Here is a 12,230-nt window from a genome sequence, read left to right on the forward strand (position 1 = left end):
CAGGTTCTGCCCGCCAGCAGCACCCTTCAGGATGGGAGCCCTGGGAGCTCTCAGCAACGGGCCTGACCTCCCCCATCCTGGGCCTCATCTTTCAGTTTCCCGTGGCCCTAATGCCACCCTGTGAACATTAGCAGGAGGGCAGAGCAGAGCTGTGGAAGTGGGGCCTTCACTGGCTTTGGCAATGACCAAAGCCCTGGGGTCAGCAAGGCAGTGGGTTCAGAGGAGAGAAAGCCAGGAGAACAGAGCGGAGGTCCAGGGAAGGCTGACGTCTGGGGTGAGGTATCAGACAGACTCAGGCTGCACCTGCCCCATTCAGGGTTCAGTCCACAGGAGGAGAAAGACCAGCAACAGTTCTTGCCAGTCTCGTGGGCAGGAGCCACCATCGGAGAAACGCAGCCCGGCTGCTCTTCGGAGGTCTCCCGATGTGGCTTAGCTACCCCTCCCCACTGGGCCAGCCAGGTCTGCTCACTGCTGACTTAAAATGCTGTCCTCAATTCTATCTTTAGCTCTGGCTGCTGGGAGCCTGAGTGACAGGCAGGGTGGGGGCTTGTGCTGGGGTGGGAAAAATGTGCAGCTACCGGGTCTGCTGAGAAGGTGGCACTGTGGCAAGGAGCAGGACCCAGGTCATACTGCTGCCTCTGGGGCCAGTCCCATGGGGGGGCACAGAGCTCCACTGGTGCTGGCTGAATGGGCGGGCGGGGAGGAAGCGTCCAAGCATGCCTGGAGCAGAGACCCCCACGGGAGAGGATGCGAGCAGGTCTAGTTGGTCCATGGATCAAGTCAGGGACCCTGATGGAATTCTGCCTCATCTTGGGAAATGGCACATCCCCTTCTGGCCTCAGTTTCTTCATCTATAAAAGGCGACTAGATAAGCAGTTTTCAGCCACCTCCAGGGACCCCCACTATGACCTCCACCACCGCTTTGCATCCCTCCACCCTACCCCCATAAACAAGGTGCTGCCACTGGGCTTGATTGGGAAGGAAGACAAGTGATGGGTTGATGGGGCTCTCCTACTCCTTCCATCAGGGTTGAGTCGTTTTTATCAATTTTGGATATTGAGCTTCCTGGAAAGAAGACGGTTAGACAAAAGGCAGCTCTGTTCCCTGAGCACATTCAGTCTCGAGAAGCCAGAATGAAATTGCTTCTTGCGGCAGGTGGCAAGAATAGCCCCTCAACCACCTCTCACCAGGACTGACATGAAAATCCCTTATCCGAGGAATAAAACGCCAGCGAGCTCCCATCCGGCCAATTGTCTTTTCCGATCAGAGAAAGTGAAGTGCCCAGCAGAGGGTGAGGAGGGGCTGAGGGGAGGCCCTTGCAGGGCAGGAGGAAGGTGGACTGGAAGGGGCTGACGAAGATGATCCAAACCCACAGCTGGACCTGGGGGAGGAAGCAAGCTGACGTGCAGCTGCCGAAGAACCTTGAGGCAGGGGGATCTTGGAGGAAAATACCAGGACAGGGAGGTGGAGTCACGATCCATCCCCCCTTGTCCGTCCTGAGGTAGGAGGGGATGGCAGGCCGCTGTGTGAGGTCCTAAGGGAGCTCTAGGAGCCTAATGTCCCGGGACCTTAGATGCCTGCTTGGGGTGCTCACCCAGTGGAGCCCAGGGAACAAGGTTATTGGCAAGGCAGGAAGGTCTTCTGTGGAGAGGGAAGCCTGGCCCATGGGACTTCTCATTCTTCCTCTTGGCCTGCCTTACGAGAGGAACGTTGGACAAGTTACTTTCACCTTATGTGGAGATAACCTTTGACCCTGTCTATGTCACAGAGATATTCTGATCAAATCAGATTATAGATGGGAAAGTTTTCCCTTTCAATTATAAAAACCACTTTAGAGGTATTCTGCAATGGCCAGAGGGCTGGGGTCTAGCTAACAGGTCCCTGCTTCTTCTGGGCTCTTCTTTCTCCGGCTCTTGCAAACTTGCTCCAGTGAAGCCTCCTTTGAGCTTTCTTCCACCTTCCTTTCCAAAGGCATCCTCCTGAAGGCATCCTCCTCCCACCCCCTATCTTTCCCAGCCTTCACCCTGGTCCGGCCTCTGGTGCTGAGCTCCCAATAAGGTAAAGTTCCTGACTGCTTCAACCTCCCAACTCCAGCTTATCCCACACACTCGGGCTGGAGTCATCATCCTCCATGCTCGAAGCCTGCTGCATGCTCAGGTGTGCATCCCACATTAAGCCTGAGTTACTCATCGAGGACTTGCACAGGCCCACTGGCTTCTCACTGACCCAACCACCCCAGCCACCAACCCTGACAGGGCCCCTCTGTAAGCAATCAGCTTCCTACTTCCTCCTGTCTCCAAACCACCCCTTCCCCCCCAACCCCACGCCTAAGCTGTGCTCTCCTTTCTCTCTGCTAAATCAAGAAAATACCTTTTGGTTGTAGTTTTGTTTTTTTTTGTTTTTTTTTTTTAAAGAAAATACCTTTTGAATAATTGGTCAAACATTTCCCCTCCAGTGAACCTTCCCCAAATAACTTCACTGAAATCTTGACCTCCCTTCACTTTGAACGCTTTCTAGAATAGAACAGGATTGGAATCTCTCTGTAGTGCGTGTATATGGGAGGTGTGTGTCTGTGGGTTCTGGTAAGTCCCATGAGGGGCATCCTTCCCAAAGGGACCACAGCCACCGGTTCCCCCTGGTGGGACGGGTGCAGGTCACTGACTGGCTGGCAGACTCCTTCCGTAGGAATACGATCAGGTCAGCCTTGGTGTTGCGGAAGGTGGCAGGGCAACATCGGGTGCAGAGGCCACAGTGACTTGATGACCGTGAGACTTTCCAGAGCCTTTTCACAGAAATGTGGCCACAGGGTATCGTCCTCTAAAGCTACTCCGCAGCACTCGTCATCTGTGGCCCTGGCCGGGACTACAGATGGGGCGCAGGCATTACCCCTCCCCCCCTCCCCCGCTCCGTTCCCCACACGAAGGCTGGTTTGGGCCACCCGCACGTGGCTAAGGGAGGAAGGCTCAGGGGCCACAGATGCGCACAGACTCAGCTCAGCACGTGGCCCCGGCCTATTCTGTGGTCTTCAGTTCAGAGATGCCAAGCACAGTGCATTTTTGCTGCTAGCTCTGGCAATTTAACCCAGAGTCCCCTTTAGGTGCTTTCCAACCCTGCAATTTCTCTTCAAGCCTGCAATTGTTCTGGTTGGAAAATGAAAAGCCCTCTCTGCCAGCAATTAATTTACCCAAATAAACAAGAATTCTGCTTTTCGTGACAAAGACGGTCCCTGAATGCCAATCTTCGGGCTGGCAGATTGCAGTTTCCAGTGGGTGCAGTCAATGTGGTTACAGTTTGCAGGTGATTTATCGTGGAGGTTATGAGAACAGGAGAAAATGCAGTCAAGAGGGAGTGGAGGAGTGTTGCCCAGTTCTTGTCCTCATCTCTAACTAACTTCTCTGGCAACAAGTCTCATGTCCTTGACTGCCCCCCCAAACCCCCCCTTTTTTTAAACCTCAGATGATTCTTGTTTTTCCATTCTGTTCTATTTGGCTTATTTCCAGCCCTTTCCTGACAAGGTTGCAGTGTAGCTGGCTGCTTCCAAGCCGCATCACTGCCCACTGGCACCCCCTAGCATTCGTCGTTTAGGACTCTTGTCTTGCTACCTTTTGCCAGTGGGTCTGGTGCCTTCATCCAATTGCTGCTTTGGGGGTGGTTGATTTGATATGTTCTAGACACAGTATCCGGAGTGCAGAGATGCAACCTTGATCTTTCCCCCTTCCCTGAACACCGATGGAATAGGCTCAGATGCATTGGAAAGGGTGGGGGCAGGCGTGAATCTGAGCTACAGAGCAGCTGGGAGGCATTTGTTCAGGTAGGCAGAGTCGGGGTCTGGGGGTGGAGGCTCTGAGTGGCACCAGCCAGGGACCATTAGAGATGACATCGGGGGAGTTAAAAAGCAGCGATTAAGTCTGAGAACATTGTCTCCTTTATCTCAGCCCCTGCTGAGAATCAATCCCGGTAATCACCACTTGGATCACCACTGCTGCTCCCGAGGTTCAGCTCACTCCTTTGTTAGGTAGATTACAAGGGAAGAGGAAGGACCTACCAGCCTTCTTCAGACACCTACTCTAACTGACTTCCTGCTTCCTACCGCTGCCTACCTCTGAGAATTTTTCTCTTCCAGGCTTTGCAATTTGGATGGTTATCTTGGCCAAGGTTCGATCTACTCGGATCCCGGGGAATCCCTGGGCCAGACAGTGGGCAAGTATTGGCTGTGTATGGTTTCAAGGTGCCTCGTGTTAAAAATAGACACAGCCCTGTCTACAAGGTGCTCCCAGTTTCTCCTGGAGTCGAAGCAAACACAGGAGGTTGGACAATGGGAACATGCAGAGAAACTAGAGCTTAACTTCCTTATAGGCAACATGGGAAGTTGAAGTGTCTTCCTTGTGTTTTCAGTTTTCAACTCAGTCTTGCTACCTCCCTATTGTCTCCCCGCCGGTTCCATCCTGGAAGAGCTTGGACACAGCACCCCATGGAGCCTCTTTACTTAAATCTTCTCCAGAGAGATACAGAAATGGCCCCAACTCTCTCTCTCGAGGTGTGGGCAGGCAGAGCAACATTGATAATAAAATCCAAGTGACAATTTACAGACTGGCCCGAGAGTGAGTTGTTTCCTTTGGATTCAGTTCGGCACTTAACGGGCAACTACAGGACAAGGTGCTCAGTCTTCGCGGGAGTGGGGAGCGCTACAAAAACACACGAGAAAAATCGTGCCTCCAAAGAGCATATTCTCCATACATTTCTGATATTTGATTTACAAAACTTTAATCATACAGAAGCCTTTGGAATATAGTACTTTGAGGTATTAATGCTTCTCAGACGCCTTCACAGAACTACCACTAACGTCACTAATGTCTTCAAAATCTCATGCGTTTGTGGAATCATAAGAAATTTATATTCTACTCTGTATCAGTATTGGTTTCAATATAAAATGATCCTCCTCCTCCCCAATCCCACACTTATCAAAGTCTAGTTATAACTGAAGCAGTAGGAAAATGGGACAGTAATTCTGTCTTTTGTACCCCAGCACGTTATATAACATCCAAGATATATAAGTACCACCTGAGAATCAAGGTGGTAGATACTCAGTACCGGTTTATTAATTCTCCTTCCATCCCAGGTCACCTCCCAGGTCTGACCTTGCTAGGTGTTTCCAGCCTCCGTTTTTCCTCTGTTGGCCCCCCACTTCCAGAAGCTTGGAGCCTCCTAGTTCTGGAACATCCCATCCCTGGCTTACCTTCTTTTTGTGCCTCTCTCACGGGAGGCTCCCTGTTTGGTTCTGGTCCCTGTTCTTGTGTGTTGTATATTTGCTATTTTTTTTAAATATTTTATTTATTTATTTGACAGAGAGAGAGATAGCGAGAGCAGGAACACAAGCAGGGGGATGGGAGAGGGAGAAGCAGGCTCCCCGCCGAGCAGGGAGCCCGATGTGGGACTTGATCCCAGGACTCTGGGATCATGACCCGAGCCGAAGGCAGACGCTTAACGACTGAGCCACCCAGGCGCCCCTGCTATTTGGTTTTGGTTTTGGACACTCAGCCAAATTTAGGCCCAAGGCAAAAAGTGGCTAAAAAGCCATTTATCATCCCATTAATTCATTCAAAAAATACTTATTGGCCACCTGCTCCTTGGACTGAAAGCTCTTTCAGACACTGGGAATGCAGTGATGAGCAAACTAGAAATGTTCTCTACTCCAGAGGGACAGACATTTAATCAAAGAATCAAAGAATTACAGTATGTAATTCTGAATTGTGCCATGAAGAGAGAGAGTAGGGGGCTCTGAGGATGTAGAGCAAAGCCCTTGATCTGATCTGGGAGAGGTGGTCAGGGAAGGCTTCCCTTCAGTGGAAATGTAGAGGATGAGCAGCAGTTAACTCAATGAATGCTAACCAAGTGAGAGGAGCATTTGGGGCAGAGGGACCAGCATGTGTAAGAGTCGTGTGACTGAGGGAAGGGAGGACAGCTGGTGTGAGGAACTGAAAGAAGACCAGTGTGGTTGGAGTGTGTACAGAAAGGAGAAATGGGTAAGATAGGTTGGGGAGTGGTGACCAGAATTCATGGTCAGGACATAACCAAATGTGCTTACTTAGTTCCAGGGTCAATGAAGTAAGAAGAACTTTAAATAAAAACAAATCAACCAGCAGTTCGGGAGGAGGTCAATTCACTACAATAAATATTCCCCCAAATCTCAGAAGATGAAAGACGGGGACATGTTTGTTGAATGAATGAGGGAAGGATAGCTGAGGGATGACCAAAGATCGAGAGTAGAGGGATAGACATCTCCGTTTCCGGCCTGGCTCCCAAAAGACACCTGACCTGGCTCTGCCTCTCCCAGACCAAATCGCCCCCACTGTTCTTCCTTCTGGTTGCCATGGCATTCCGCACCTGTGACTGGCACTGTGTCACCGTATCTGTGATGGTTTGCTGCTTGCCTCTCCCACCAGACTCTGAGCTTCTTGAAGGCAGGGACCTTGCCTTACTCATTCTTTCATCCCTAAGGCCCATCACTGTGCCAGGCACAAAACAGGGGCTCAGGAAGTGTTGATTGGAGGACAGCATGCTGTCTTGCCCATATAAACTCAACTAGACTGCGTGGTGATCAGGGTGACGGAGTGAGAGGCTGCCTAAGCCTTCTGTGCCCTCAGGACTAAGCAAACATTATGCGAGAGCCAGCTGCATTAAACATCTGTTTGGTGGTCAAATCTTAAACTTGTTTTTGTAGCGATCAAATCCAGGACCTTGTGTTTCTTGTGGGTTTTTCTGTGGGTGTGTCCAGCTCATCAAGTCAGTAAGAACGAGGCAGGGAAATCTGAGGGATAAATTGCTAGTCCTCCCCACTAGCCTATGATATTATTCTGAGCATGAGTAACTTTTGTATTTCCAAGCTACCCCGTGCACACCCATCATTTCCTTTTGTTCCTGCACCACCTCTATGAGATATTCAACTAAAAAAGGCTAAATGATTCATCAAGGTCACATGGCAAAGAGGCTTTTCTCCTACATTCATTCTGCTGCCTTATTCCCTACCCCAGCACTTTGCTTTACCCACCTTGCGAGGAGATGGTTCTCAGTCTCAGCCACAGTCTGGGAGATGCTCTGATAGCTCTTTGGGCCTTGTTCCTGCTGAGCAAGCATGGGCAAGCTCTGGTGGGAAGCCAAGGGAGGGAGTGGGGGGTTCTGCCAAAGGCTGCAGGCATTTAGCCTCTACCAGAGAAGGGAGAGAGGTGGATAAGCCAGATCCGCTTTCTCTCGCCCTTCCAGAGGCAAGCTGATACAAGGTGCAGCTACAGAGCCATGATCATGACCCAGACAGGAGAGCCAGGAGCAGTCAGGAGGTTTGCTGAATGGAACTGAAGACAGACAGAAGCCAGACGGGGAGGGGAGCCACTTCCTCCTGAGCCCAGGTCCAGGGAGCCTGCAGGCTGGAGACAAGCTAGTGTTGCCAATGAGTCTTGGGCGTACATGACAGCTGGCTTCTACAAGATGTGAGCCCGAGTCCTGCTCTGCAGCGACCCACCCAGGATAGGGCACTTCTATGCCTTCTTCAGGAGAATGCAACCAAATCAACCGTTACTCTTCCCGCCCCTTTGGAGACCAAAGCTACGATAGAACTAAATGGTCAGATTCAAAACCTAAAAAATCAGGACATTTTCCTGTATTAAAAAAATTCACTAAATAACTGCTGAGTGCTGCGTTTTGGGCATTTACTTAAATGTGAAAGGGCAGTCTCTGTTCTCAAGATGTTTACAGTCTAGTTAGGAAGGTAAGCTGACAGACGAAAATTATACATAAAAAAGAATGTGGTTAAGCGTCCTAAAGAGAGAGGATTAGAATCTGCCTTAATGAAGGCAAACCACAGGGAGGACCAGTGGAGGGAACATTAGTCTTGAATGGCACCTGGAATTAAATTTGGAAGATAAATCCAGGGCAAATGCCTATGATTCTGGCTATTGAGCAGTTTCCATGGCTGCAAACTTCTTTTCTTATCTGGGAGGATAATAATAATCAGGTACTTATTAGAGATGGGCACGGCACTGAGCCCTTTGCAGACACCACCTCAGGTCATCGGCCAGAACTGCCCCGAGGTGGGTATTCTTATCCTATCTTACAGCTGTGGAAATGGAGGACTTCAGAGGTTAAATAACTTACCAAAGTCAATCAACGGGGACGAGTTGGAGGGGGGATATAAACTCAGCTTGTATTTACAGTTTTAAATGTTATGGAAATCTATAGACAACTATGTTCCAAACGTGAAAATCTCCTCACGGATCCTGGGGAAATTGTTCAGTTGCTCCAAGGGTGGAGCAGTGCACATGCTGGGTGGCCTCTCTCTCTTCCTCGCTCTCTCTCTGGTGCCAGGCTCCTAGACTCTAAAGCTCCCTGGGAGGGACGGAGACCAACAGCTCCAGGCAGAGGGCAAGATTAGGAGAAAAAAAAATAATCAAGACCACACATTTCGGAATTCTGGAGAAGCAGGTTTAAGTCCCCTGGGCCAAACCTGTCTGAGACGGATTCTAAATCAAATGTCTTGGTCTTAGTCTTAGTCCTGAGCCTCTCTGGACTTCAGGGAGGTTCCTCGCTCTCACGGGTGTGATTAGGCTGCATCCGCTGGCCTGTGGTTGCCAAAACTTCCCTTCAGTGTCTCCATGGATCATAAACTGTTGGTCTGACCGAGACTTTAGAGATTAACTAGCCCAATCTCTTCAATTTATACACCCCACGTTACCAGTAGTTATTGGCAGAGCCCCTACGATGTTTTCTCTTTGTCTCAGAACCAGTCATCTTTTTTTTTTTTAAGATTTTATTTATTTATTTGAGACAGAGAGAATGAGAGACAGAGAGCATGAGAGGGAGGAGGGTCAGAGGGAGAAGCAGACTCCCTGCTGAGCAGGGAGCCCGATGCGGGACTCGATCCAGGGACTCCAGGACCACGACCTGAGCCGAAGGCAGTTGCTTAACCAACTGAGCCACCCAGGCGCCCTCAGAACCAGTCATCTTGGCGCCAAACACCAGTGTCAGTTATTTCCCTTGATTGCAAAACTCGAAAAGGAATCTTACGACTGTTGTGCGCATCCATGGAGACTCTGTCAATCCTCGTCTTTCCTATTTTGTTCCATCTGCAGTACCTTCTGTGGTAGAGGTATGCTGGGGGTGGGTAGGGGGCAGAGAGCAGAGCGGCGAATTTCTCCAGTGCTGACAGCAGACCCTGCTCTTGCTGCCCAGACTTCTGCTTCCTCAGCGGAACCCCCAGCACCTCTGCCACATTCAAGGCCAGCAGCCATCCATTTTGTCTGCCAGGCTCCTTATCGGCCTGATCCACCCGCAGCCAGAGCTCGGCTCCTTTCACATGCTGGCTGCTTCTCTGGGACATAGGATGCGTGGAGAACGGCCTGCCATGCAGACAGGAGCCAAGACTTTCCCTCGCAGAGCCCCTGCAGATGAAGGTCATGGCCCTGGCATGCTAGGTCTGCCCCAAGGTCTCATGCCCTTCCTCTCCACTCGGGATAGGGAGCGCCCGTGCTCTGTGGCTACCAGGGGGCGGCACACAGAGAACAGGTGGGGATGCCTGCAGAAAGTGTGCGAAGTCACTGCTTTTCTGTCCCAGTGGCAAGGAGCTAGCCAGCCTCACCCACTTTGCTCATCCTCTTCCAGGACCCTCAAGCGCCTCTGCAGCCCATCCCCTAGGCTCCACCCTGCACCCTGCCCTCCACTCCTTTTTAGGAACCAAACCCCTGGTTTGGAGAGCATGGTAGGTTCCCATAGCAATGGGCCTTTTAGCTGTTTCCATGGCAACCAACACCCAGACCATTTAGTTGCTAGTCAACTGACAGCTGTAAGTGAATAGGCTTCAGTTTGGAATCTGAGGGATGGGCCAGGGGATTCTCTTCATAGAAAAAGACACAACCACCCAAAATGACTCAACTCTTTTTTTTTTTTTTAAGATTTTATTTATTTATTTGAGAGAGAGAGAATGAGAGACAGAGAGCATGAGAGGGAGGAGGGTCAGAGGGAGAAGCAGACTCCCTGCCGAGCAGGGAGCCTGATGCGGGACTCGATCCCGGGACTCCAGGATCATGACCTGAGCCGAAGGCAGTCGCTTAACCAACTGAGCCACCCAGGCGCCCCGACTCAACTCTTTTAAGGATGATATTAGGCAGTATCTGTGGAGAGCCAGTGCCACCTTCTACCTCAGGTCACACAACAATGCCCCTCCCATTCCCAACACACACACACACACACACACACACACACTCAACTGAGTACCCCACGCTTTTAAATCTTCCAAGCTGTTTCCAGTTCTGTCTCCTTCCAAAGGGCCCTTGGGAGAGACACTTGTTCAAGATGACTATCACCTCAGTGACATTTCTCACACATAACCCTTTCCTCTGTATCAGTGTTCTTCCTATGAACCGTGACCTTGTCCTCATACCAACCATTTCCCTCCCCAGATCCAACCGTATTGTTTATTAAATAATTATCCTCAGTAAGCAACCCAGTCATTTAAGCAGTATTTGCTTTTTGGATTATCAGACCTGAATGGCTAATCGTAGATCAGCTTCCCTTGGCCTGGCCCTCATCTATGTCAAGTCACTTCCCCTACGTCTGTGGGTTTTCTCGCAGAACAGACTTTTATCAACCTTTGCAAAGCATAATTAAGATCAATCTTAACTGTTTCTTTTAAAAAATCAACTAAGATTTCAAAACCAAATGTACAGGCTTGGAAATTACTCCATGCTTATTGCTTTTCATTAACCCGAAGACCTGACTAAATGTCAGCCCTCCCACCTACCCCTCTCCCAAACTGGAGATGCTGGATATCGGGTTCCTTTGATTCTGTAAGCAGGGGTGCTCCTCATGCTTTTTTAATGACCGGAGTCTGGGATTGTTCTGCCCCGGAATTCATGCAAGAGAGGAGCTGTGTCTGAGCCTCCACGGCTTGCTCAGTGGACTAGAAAAGTATGAGACTGTCATTGGAAAGAGCATGACCTTTTTTATGTAGCCTAAGGTTCAGTGCTTCTCAATGCTTTAATGACTCAGGGGGCGCCTATGAACTGTCTGTACGGAAGGCGACCTTTCAAACTAATCCCCCCATGGGGGCACTACCTGGCTCACACGGCGGGCTCTGTGTAGCCTCACAGTGGCTGGTAAACAGTTATAAGCTGTTGCATTACCTTTCTGCTCTGACTGAAGGGTAGGTGCTAGCTGCACTACTTTTTCTTCTTCTTTTAACATATGAGGGCACAAGTATGGAATGCAGGCCAGGCCGCCGTGAGCCTCGAATGCGCTCCGTGACGGGAGCAGTCTTCTGGGAGCGGGGAGAAAGCTGGCACACAGGAGAACTGAGCGTTTCCAGGCATCTCAAAAGTTCCATGCAGAGGATGAGCTCATTTTTCTGAGGTGACATATCATCACACATCCGATTGAACCTTCTGATTTTCCTGCTATTTCTAGATGAGGAACAAGGTCTACCTCCTAGAATAATAGCTACCATCTACCAACTGTGTACTATGGGCCGGGGGGCATTCTAAGTGTTTTACACACATCAACCTGTTTAGGCCCCCAGCCCTGCTGTTTATTATCCCTATTTAACAGATAAGGAAACAGAAGCAGAGAGGTTAAGGGATTTGCAGACTGCACTGGTAGTCCTATGAATTGGTGAAGACAGGATCCAACTACCAGCAGTCTGAAGCCAGAAACCACAGTAGTTACCCTCCTCTGGAGCCATCCAAGTCTGATAGACCTAGGGCCCATCATGGCGAGACCCATGAATGGGCTGACCCTCTAGATACAACGTGAGAGGATACACAAAGTATCTCAGCTAAACAGGACAGTGGTTGAATGGCTCTAGGAATTAACTAGTAAGCCTTGGCTGCTGCTAACTTTATTCCTGATCTATGGCTGTCCCCTGGTGGTTTTCCTGGGAAACTCACAAGCCAAGGAACTCCAAGGCTCTAGTGGAGTTAGTGGGATGAAATGAACTGGACCAAATGACTTACTTGCTGCATAAGCACCCCAAACTAAAAGGGATGGCCTTTCAAACCACATTCCCCAACTCACTCATGAATAGGGCCGTAATACTTGTGACTGCTAAAAGCTGATTGACAGTACACTGATAGAAACAAGCAGCAAAATACATGCCCCATGATTGTATTTGCACTTCAAAAGCAGTAAACTCCAAGATTTAATTAACTTGGCTAGCCATTTTTTGCCATAACTTCACATTTCATTTT

This window comes from Mirounga angustirostris, unplaced genomic scaffold (genome assembly GCF_029215605.1).
Source record: "Mirounga angustirostris isolate CCGP_5_RB_7025 unplaced genomic scaffold, mMirAng1.0.hap1 SCAF_9, whole genome shotgun sequence".
NCBI lineage: Eukaryota > Metazoa > Chordata > Mammalia > Carnivora > Phocidae > Mirounga > Mirounga angustirostris.